This window comes from Nicotiana attenuata, unplaced genomic scaffold (assembly GCF_001879085.1).
Source record: "Nicotiana attenuata strain UT unplaced genomic scaffold, NIATTr2, whole genome shotgun sequence".
Lineage (NCBI taxonomy): Eukaryota > Viridiplantae > Streptophyta > Magnoliopsida > Solanales > Solanaceae > Nicotiana > Nicotiana attenuata.
The window spans coordinates 363,950-374,269 of record NW_017670737.1 but is presented as its reverse complement, the minus strand read 5'-3'; positions in this window follow the sequence as shown (position 1 = coordinate 374,269).

Genomic DNA, 10,320 nt, shown 5'->3' with positions numbered 1-10,320 from the left:
AGTTCGTGACCGCTCCCATTATTGTGGCACCAGATTGGTTCCTATCATTTGAACTTATGTGTGATGCGAGTGACCATGCTATTGGGGCGGTGCTAGGCCAGAGGAACGACAAGGTGTTTATTCCATCTACTATGTGAATAAGACTCTTGATGATGCACAGCTGAATTACGCCACCACTGAAAAGGAGTTGTTAGTTGTTGTGTGGGCCTTTGAGAAATTTCGGGCATACTTGGTGGGAACGAAAGTCATAGTCCATACCGATCATGCAGCAATCAGATATCTATTTATAAAAAAAAGAATCTAAGGCTAGATTGATGCGCTCGGTTTTGTTGTTGCAGGAATTTGATGTAGAAATACGAGATCAAAAGGGCACAGAGAACAAGTAGTTGACCATCTATCAAGGCCGGAAAACCACGACCACGTGGAGGAGGGTGGCCAAATTAAAGAAGTATTTCTTGATGAGCAACTTTTTGCTATCACCCAAGGCCCTCCCCCATGGTACGCAGACTATGTGAATTATCTTGTGAGTGGGGTACTTCCTCTGAAATTGAATCTTAAGCTAGAAAGAGGTTTCTACATGATATGAACTTCTACTATTGGGATAAGCCATTTTTGTACAGGCAATGTGCTGATCAGTTGATGAGGAGATGCAGTCCAGAAAATGAGGTAGAATTAGTATTGTATGATTGTCATGCATCGCCTTATGGGGGCCATCATGGAGGAGATAGAACAATTACAAAGGTATTACAATTCGGTTTCCTTTGGCCAACTTTACTCAAGGATGCTCATGCATTTGTTAAGAAGTGTAACCAATGTCAGAGAACACGAACGATCACAAGGAGGCATGAGATGCCTTTGAATAACATCCTGGAAGTTGAGATTTTTGATGTGTGGTGGATAGATTTTATGGGACCATTCCCATCGTCCAGAGGAAACAAATACATTTTGCTAGCAGTTGACCACGTGGCATAATGGGTGGAGGCAATTGTATTGCCAACAAATGATGCCATGGTGGTAGCTGCATTTGTGAAAAAGAACATATTTTCGAGGTTTGGGACTCCATGCGCCTTAATTAGTGATGAAATGACTCATTTATGCAATCAGTTGTTGAATAATCTTCTAGCTAAATATGGAGTCCTCCATAGAGTTGCTACAGCATATCATCCTCAAACAAGTGGGCAAGTTGAGGCGTCGAACAGAGAAATAAAGCAAATCTTAGAGAAAAGGGTGAGTGTGAATAGAAAGGATTGGGCTGCAAAGTTAGATGATGCCTTGTAGGCATATAACTGCATACAAAATGCCAATTGGGGCGTCGCCTTATAAGCTTGTTTATGTGAAGGCATGTCACTTGCCCGTTGAACTTGAACACAAAGTATACTGGGCCATTAAAAAGTTGAATATGGACCTTGGCGTCGCGGGTGAGAAAAGACTCTTGCAGTTGAATGAATTAGATGAGTTCAAGCTACACTTTTATGAAAATGCTAAGCTATATAAAGAGAAGCCTAAAATATGGCATGACAAGCGTATCAAGCCACGTCATTTCGAACCAGGCCAGAAGGTATTATTGTTCAATTCTAGGCTAAAGTTATTTCCTGGGAAGTTAAAATCGAGATGGTTAGGCCCTTTTGAGGTGGTGAGAGCCACTCCTTATGGTGCAATTGAGCTGCGAGCTATAAATGGTGAAAGAAAATTTATGGTGAATAGACAAAGAGTCAAGCACTATTGGGGAGAAATTATTGATCGTGTGAAGACCAAAGTTGTACTCGCAGATGAGTAAGCAAGGCCCTGCATTGTGCCGCGACGTTAAATCAGGCGCTTGTTGGGAGGCAACCCAATTTTTGTTGCTTTCATAGTTTAGCTTCTTAGTTTTTTTAGTTAGAAGAGAATAGAGTTTGTATTTACTTTGTAGGCATAGAAATTATAGGCAGAATGGTGTAGGACATGCAAATTGAGTATATAAAAGGCTCGGGGAATCGGGATATAAAAAAAGAATCTCGAAACTAGCGCCCAGGCCAGCGCCTCACGCTGCCTGGGGCGCTAAAGGTAGTGCACAAAAATCCCCCAGCGCCAGGCATAGCACTAAGCGCTGGGCTGGGGTTGTCCAGGTATATTTTTTTTTATATTTTTTTATTTTCGTTGTGTTTACTAAATAACCCATATACCTATATACACTAACCTTATAACCCATTTATTACCCATACACATCCTCAACTCAACTTAAACCTTAACCCAAATAAACTCAAAACACCCAAATTCAAAAATCAGAAAAACAAAAAAAAAACGCTCCTCTCTCTCTCTCTCTCTCTATATCTCTCTGTCTCTCTCGCTGCTTCTGCCGCGACTTCTTCTTCTCCTCTCTCAAAATGTTCTCAAGTTTTCCATTACTCTCATCCTAAATTTTACAGGTATGTTCTTCTTTTTCTTCTTCTTCTTCTTCTTTTTGTATTTTAATTGGTAGATAACAATGTACATCCTATCCCCCAAGTGCCATAATCCTCAAAGTTTCCCTTATGTGGTTTCTTGATGAATTTTTATGATGGGTGGTCCACATTGGTCGAAAATTGTTTGTTTATTGTGTATACGGAGTAGTAAACTAGAGTTCCCTCTACTTCGTTAAAATTTAGGAGGGCCACCATGTTCCACCATTGTTAAACTAGAATGCACACACTTTATGCCCACAAGGTTTTTGTTAAAATGTTTGAATGAAGATTTTGGTGTACCGGTGAAATCTGAGTAACCGAGTATGTTTGTGTATGAATTTGGGCTTAGTATGGGGTGTGTGGGCATGACTTTACATGCTAGGGAGCTTGGCTTCGATGCAAACTTGTTCCTACACCATCTATCTTATATAATGTATGTTGTAGAATATTCTAAATTTAGTTAATTTAGTATAGTGTAGTAGTTGTAGGAAGGTGAGTAACATATGCCTCTTGCTTGTCTTAAGGTGAACTCACTAAGCCATAATCAATCACTTGTGCATGTGGCATTGATTATTGCCTTTTAACTATTCTATGGCATGGGGAAGTCTTAAGTACCCATAGCATTGGAGTGCAACACTTGAGCACTTTAGATCAAAGTTGTGAAGTATTGTACATTGTGCCTTCGATTTTAAGTGTGGGTCATTTATCACATGCGCGACAACCTTAGGCATATTTCTTGATTAGTTCTCACATTCATGCTTATTTTTGTTGCAGGATATTACGCCTCGTGATAATTCTAGCAAAGGCAAGTCCTCCACCACCGCCCTGCACCCAAAAAAGCGCAAGCAGGGAGAAGGCTCTTCGCGATAAGCAAAAGGGAAACAGGTTGCTGAGGCATCACAGCAGGCTCCATTACCACCAAGGCCTCGGTTGAAACTAGTATCTGATGCAACCATTGCATGCCACAGGGATTTCGTGCCATATGGGCGGTATGTCTCCGAGATGGGGATAAATGTTAAAGCTTTGGAACAAAACTTCCCGGATGTCCTCGGCCGATTACACGCATTAAAAATGGACAAACTCCTAGAATGCCCTGGACATACAAATTTGTGCATGGTACGGGAATTGTAAGCGAATTGGAATTACAAATTGTCTATGTCACATGTACGTGGGAAGGACATGCCATTGGATAGGAGGGCCTTATGTGATTTTTTAGGGGTTGAGAATGTTGACCCGAGGAGGCTCCAGAAATTTGTCAGAAGCCCAAAATACACATTGATACGCCACACTCCTTGTGGCATGAATTCAAATGATAAGTGGACCAAGAAGCACGACGATGTTCACCTTTCGATGGTTCGCTCTGATTTTAACAAGACTGCCAAAGTGTGGCAGAATTTTGTGCAAGCCAGACTCATGCCATTGGAGCACAGCAGCGATTGCACTCGACCTAGAGTGTGTGTCATATTCTTCTTGATGACTAGCAGACCCATTAATATGGGTGAGATTATGCTCGTGAGATGGCCCGCACGAGATTTGGGCCTCAAATTAAGAGGTTCTTCTTCGGCAACCTACTCACACAATATATGCTCTCCCGGGAGGCGCCGGAGTATCCAGGACATGATGAGGTGGTGGAGGCTCCTACTGGTTTATTGGACATCACATCATTGTTGGAGACGTTGTCGAAGCTCACTCAAGAAGAAAGGAACGAACGAGACGAGAACTTCAACAGGTACCTCTATAATTCTTTGAATTTACTCATGAGCAGGGCTGGCATCTTAGATGAAGAGTATATGCATTTACACAATTATTTGTCATGTTCGTCCAAGGAGATGTTGGGGATTGCACCTGGCAGCCCCGTTCACTCATCGGAGGACGTCAACACTATCAAGGGCTCGGACATAGAGGACGAGGTTGGTGATGATGATACGGGACCCATGGCTTTGGTGCCTTTAGGACCGGATGATGATATGCCCAGAGCTGCTGATGGAGGGTACGCTAAGGAGGAGGACTCCGACTGACAGGGAGTTTTCTTTTCACCCTACTCTGTTTTACATTTTTTTATGCATCGGGGACTATGCATAGACTAAGTGTGGAGTGGGATAAATACTACCTGTGATGTAGTTGTATATCTTGTATCAATTTGTTTTAATTTATTTCTTTTATTAGTTCTACTTAGTCTAGTGTTAGTATATTTTGTTTTAGAAAAGAAAAAAATATAAAATACAAACAAGAAAAAAAATTAGAAAAAGCTCGAACTTTTCCCGACGATGGATATTTTGGACAATTTCTTGATGGATAAAGTCCGGTTAAAAATACCAAAAAGATTTTTTTTAGAATAATTAGGTAGTATCCCTTGGTTTTTCTTTGGGTGTCGGTTCTTTTCCAAAGGTGTAGCTCGAACCGGGTACTTTCTTTTTTTTAGGAGTAGTTTAGGAAGAAACTGAGTTGCTCTGAGATACTCATTGTCATGGTTGATGCTGGCACATTAGGCTATGACATACATTCTATCTTCCCGTGTATTTGGTTTGAATTGTGACGTCTAAATAGAGTAAATAGCCTATTTTGTGACGCCTTTTCTCAGCTGGTTGACTTGTATGCCACATAGTGCAATATTGCTTTATTTTTCTCAATTATGTGTGCTTGCTTGACTTGAGAGTTGAACAAAACCGTCGTGATTGAGTCATGTGTAATTTGTGTGTGAGGATTTGTGATCTTCTGTGCTATCCTGTGTAGTCTAGAACTTGCCCCGAGTGTTAATCGAAGCGAAACGGTAAGTTGTGCTAATCTAGGAGATGACGTAGGAGTTTCTTTCTTGACCATAGATGTGCTTGTTACACAAAAATAAAAAATTTCATTGCTAGCCCCTTTGAGCCTACAGACCTCTCTTTTGGCACCCATATTACAAGCCATACCCCTATTTTGTTCTTAATTGAGATTGTTGCACCTTTACCTCCTAAGGCACTTAGTCGCTAAAAGAAGTAAGGTGAGAGGTTTGGGGGAGTACTTTTTGAGTGGAACCATGGAAGGGCCCGTTGGTGCACCAAAAGTTGAAATCAAAAGTCACTAGCCGATGAACTTTAATGTATTGAGTGTGTGAAAAAAAAAAGAGAAAGAAAAAGGAAAAAAATTGCAAGAAAAGAAAAAATGATATTGAAAGTATGTAGAAAAATACACACCTCCAATTCTTAATAATTTGTGCTAGTGGGAGTATAGAAGTGCTTAATGAAAGTAAGGGTTATGTCGCATATGGTTTGTGGAAAGTGAATTGGTTGAGAAGAAAATGTGCTTGAATTGCGAATGTAGTGTATTAATGTGCTTAGGAGGGCTAGTCACTATTTCTAAATGCATCATACCCGTCCCTTAGCCTACATTACAACCTTAAAGTCCTAATTGATCTTAGATTTGGCTAGCGTAAATTAGTAGAGATACACACTACGGGCAAGCTTATGTTACAACCACGGGATGCATATGAATTGTTTGTGAGAGTGAGCGAATTTTGTTCAAATTGTGGGATGTCCTTAATTTATATTCAAAAGCGTATTTGAATGTGTGGACTAGTATATATTCACTCTTTCATTTGTTGGTAAGGGCACATGATCTCATGAATGATTGGTGATGTTGTAAACTTCCTTGTTGGGTGAGTACGTGAGTTGAAGGTGATTAGTGGTTACAAGTTGGCTTTTGAGGTTCGGTGGTGACAAATAGGTCGTTGGATGATTGATTTGAAATGTTATACTTGGGCATGCTTAAACAGGAAGAATGTGAAATTTTGTATTTTCATGCTTGTGTGCCCTGTATTGATCATAGTCAAGGGTAGAGTGTATGGTTAAAAGTTGAATTGCTCCTCTATAGTTGAGACTTGTACGTAGTTGGGGGTTATTTTATAGTCTCATTGCTCGAGGACGAGCAAGAGTCTAAGTGTGGGGTGTTGATGTTTAGCTTAAAGTATATATATTTATATGTATATCGCTTCATGTTTTACTTTTGTTTCATGGATTTAGGATGTAAAATGTGTTTAATTATATTAATTTGAGGTATTTTTATGTGTAGAAATGATCCGGGAGAAATTGGGGGCGAAAGGTGCGAGACTAGAGCCAAAACGGACGAAGAAGCAAAAAAGGGAATTTCCAGCGCCACAACCAGCGCCTAGCGCTACCTGTTGCGTCAGAGACAGTATGCTCCAAATTTACAGCGCCAGGGACAGCACCTAGCACCGGGCTGGGCGCTGGTGGTGTGAAGTTTGTCCAATTTTGCCTGGGACAAGGTTATTTCGGCCCTAGACCTACCCAACACGTATAAAAGCAAGACTGAGCTTATTTTTAAAGGGGAGACGCCACTTTGAAGGGAGAATACACACGAGAAACATCCGGGAGCGAAGAGATCTCAGTTTTCTTCATATTTTCTTAGTATTTTCAATTATCCAACACTTATGAAATTGTTTGCTATTATCATGAGTGCCTAAAACCCATAGTTCTGAGATTGTGATTTAGCCATGAATATTATTTTTTAACGTTGAGTTAACCTTTATTATAATTCACTAATATATGATTGTTTCTTCAATCCTGTGATTAATTGCTTATTTATCTGGCAAGCAGTTAGGTTCTATTTACTATCTATGCTATACTTGGGAAAGCCACGTTTAGATTAGAGAAGAATTGAAGAGAGCATGACCTTAACTCTTAGGTGGGGCGGATTTGTGGTTAGGATAGGAATATACCTAGTCACCATACTTAATTAAATATCATAATCTTAATGCGTTCGTGATAGATTGATTCCATAGGAATATATGTGTTAATCTATTTTGAATAGGCGATTAGTACATCGGGAGAAGGCTATGAGAGCAATTATCGATTAATTAGCAACCATGAATGAATTGTATGAAAGGGAGAGTTAACTGGAGCACAATAGGATTGGTGAATCGATCACAACTCTGGAATATTTGTCTCTATTAAATATATAACAATCATTTTACTGCTTGATAATTTAGTTATTACTTGGAGTTAAAATTTAGTATAATGACATTCTTGAACTTGAATTGGCTTGACTAAATAACAATCTTGGTGAATTTAGTGGGTAGTTGATACAAGTATTTGTGGGTTCGACACTCAACTTATCATTTTATTACTTGTATGACCATGTATACTTGTGTGTGCGTTTGGAGCAACACTTTACGTTATTTCAGACCTTTATATGTACTATTCCAATAGCTTGTGCACTTGTGACACCGAGTTCAGGGATTTGTAGCTGATGTTTTAATGTTTTAACTTTCGCATTTACATTTAGATTATTCCAGTTATTTCAGTTCTTTATTGATGTTATCATTTAAACTGTTAAAAGAAGTAAATTGTTCTAATGTTGGCTTGCCTAGCAAGTGAAATGTTAGGCACCATCACAGTCCCAATAGTGGGAATTCCGAGTCATGATAGGTATCCTACCCCAATCCAAAAGCCTTCATTAAAACTCGAAAGAAGTCCTACTTGATTTGAACCAAGTAAGATTACATTAATGGTGATCTACATGAGGGGCAAGCATATGGTACTTAAAGCCTTACTTGTGATATTCCTTTGTGAGAGAATAGTGAACCTTTCATTGATATAAAGATTGACTGCTAATTCTTGAAGTGAGATTTGAAAATGGAAGGTAGAAGAGGAAGAGTTTGGAGTCCACCATGATCTACATAATAGAGCAAGAGTCCTCGATGAATGAAGTCAATTCTTGAAGCTCAAGTGTCACATTAGAGTTATAATTGCATAATATGTGATTTGTCACCTTGTTGAAAATGCATGAGTATTGTGGGTAATTGTTGGTCCCAACTGAGTATGAATGTCTTACAATTAACGCATTGAAATGACCTTTAACTTTGAGGAGGTGGGAACTAATCTATTTTCTTGAGGACAAGCAAAACTTAAGTTTGGGGGAGTTGATAAGTGTGGATTTTAACCACTTATTAGTATCTTCTTGCTTTAAGTTTAGTTCGAAGTGTTGATTCTTATTGATAAAACTAATGAAATTGTGCAAATTGTAGGCATGTTGGAGAATTTGACCTTAACGAAGAACTCTAACTCAAAAAAGATTATTCCAGCTCATATAGGCAAGAAGGAGTGTAGCAGGCCAAAGTGCGGTCCACAAAAGGAATTCTGCAGCCGCAGAAAAAAGTGTCGTCCGCACAAATAATTTTGCGGACATATATCTTGTACCTGAAGCTCAAAGAATGTTTGGGGAAGTGTGGTCCACATACTAAATCTGCGGCCGCAAAACATGGTCACACTGACAAGAATTCAAAAGGTTCAGAGAATGCGCAAAACGACAAAATGTGACGCCATGCCAAAAGTGCAGCCTCAAATGGAAAAGTGCGGCTGCAAAACATGGTCACACTAACAAGAATTCAAAAGGTTCAGAGAATGCGCAAAAAGACCAAACGTGACGTCTTGCCAAAAGTGCAGCCTCAAATGGAAAAGTGCGGCCGCAAAAGCTGAAGTGCATCAGCGCATGGAATTGTGCGGCTGCAAAATCTCTACACTTGCTGGAGCTAAGAAAAGTGTGGACTGCACATGGAATTGTGCAGTCACAGAACCTCACGAATGGCATTTTTGTCTGCAAATTTTGGGCCACCATAAATAGATGGAAAATACTTTTTTAGGGCAAGTTTTGTAATAGTTTGAGCTGTTGACGTTATATTTTACTGTTTTTGGTAATTAGTGGCTATTTTGGGTTAAGAATTATTAGTTTTATTAAATTAATCTTAGTTGTGGCTTTAATTAGTTCTTCTTCTTTGTTTTCTTCTATTTCTACTATGAGTAGCTAGATTTTCTCTAGGGTTGTAACCCAACACTAGTGTATAAAACTTATGGGTGATTAATTTTATGCTTGTTTATGATTGGATATTTGTTATTTAGCCTTGTTCATGCATTATTTCTAGAATTAATAGTTACAAACATTGATTCATGCTTATTTGACTTGGTTCTTACTTGATAAAGTGGCACTTAGTTTAGAAAACCCTTGCTAACAAGAAATTGGACTAGTTAAGCTTTTGGCTAGTCTAATTAAAGGGTTTGAACTAGAGATAGGGAAAACCTGAGTTGAGCTCATATCAATTATTTGAATTGATAACCAATTGGGCTTGAGAAGCCCAATTTAGGCAAAATCATTCTATAACCAAGAGGTATTGAGTGGATGATTTAGAATTTAGAATTATAATACACCTCAGTCACTAAACCAAGCATTAACGTGATTTACCCATTACGGTAGCACCTCAGCGAAGGTCACATCCCTTGGCATTTTACCCATTTAATAAAAACAACAAAAACAATTTATTGCTTTCTAGTTTCTTCTCCTTAGTTTAATCTTGTTAGTGTTAATTTTAGAAGTAGAAAACAAAATCCCTTGTTTGAGAGTGCAATTGAGCTGTTTTATTTATCCTTATCAGGTGTACACCCTAGCACCCATATTAAACTCCCTGAGGAAATCGACCCCGACTCTTGTTGGGTACTATTCTTCCAACAACCGTTTCCACTCACTATTTAGTGTGGATTAGACGTGGATCAACCTTCCTGGCCCCGACATGGGCCTTAATGAAAGAATCTATGAGCATCTCAAAGGAATCTATTGAGTGTTCGGGTATGAGTGAATACCATGTCAAGGCCCCTTTTGTGAGGGTTTCTCTGCATTTCTTCAGCAAAACTGACTCAATCTCGTGTTGGGCCGAGTCGTTTCCTTTCACTGTCATTGTGTAACTTCTGATGTGCTCCTGAGGGTTTGAAGTCCCATCGTACTTCCGTATGTCCAGCATTTTGAATCGTTTTGGGAATCAATTCTGGAGATGCGCTTGGTTTAAACGGCAATTGGGCGTACTTCTTCGATTCCGGGCCTTTCAACACTAGTGGTGCGACCGAAAGTTGAT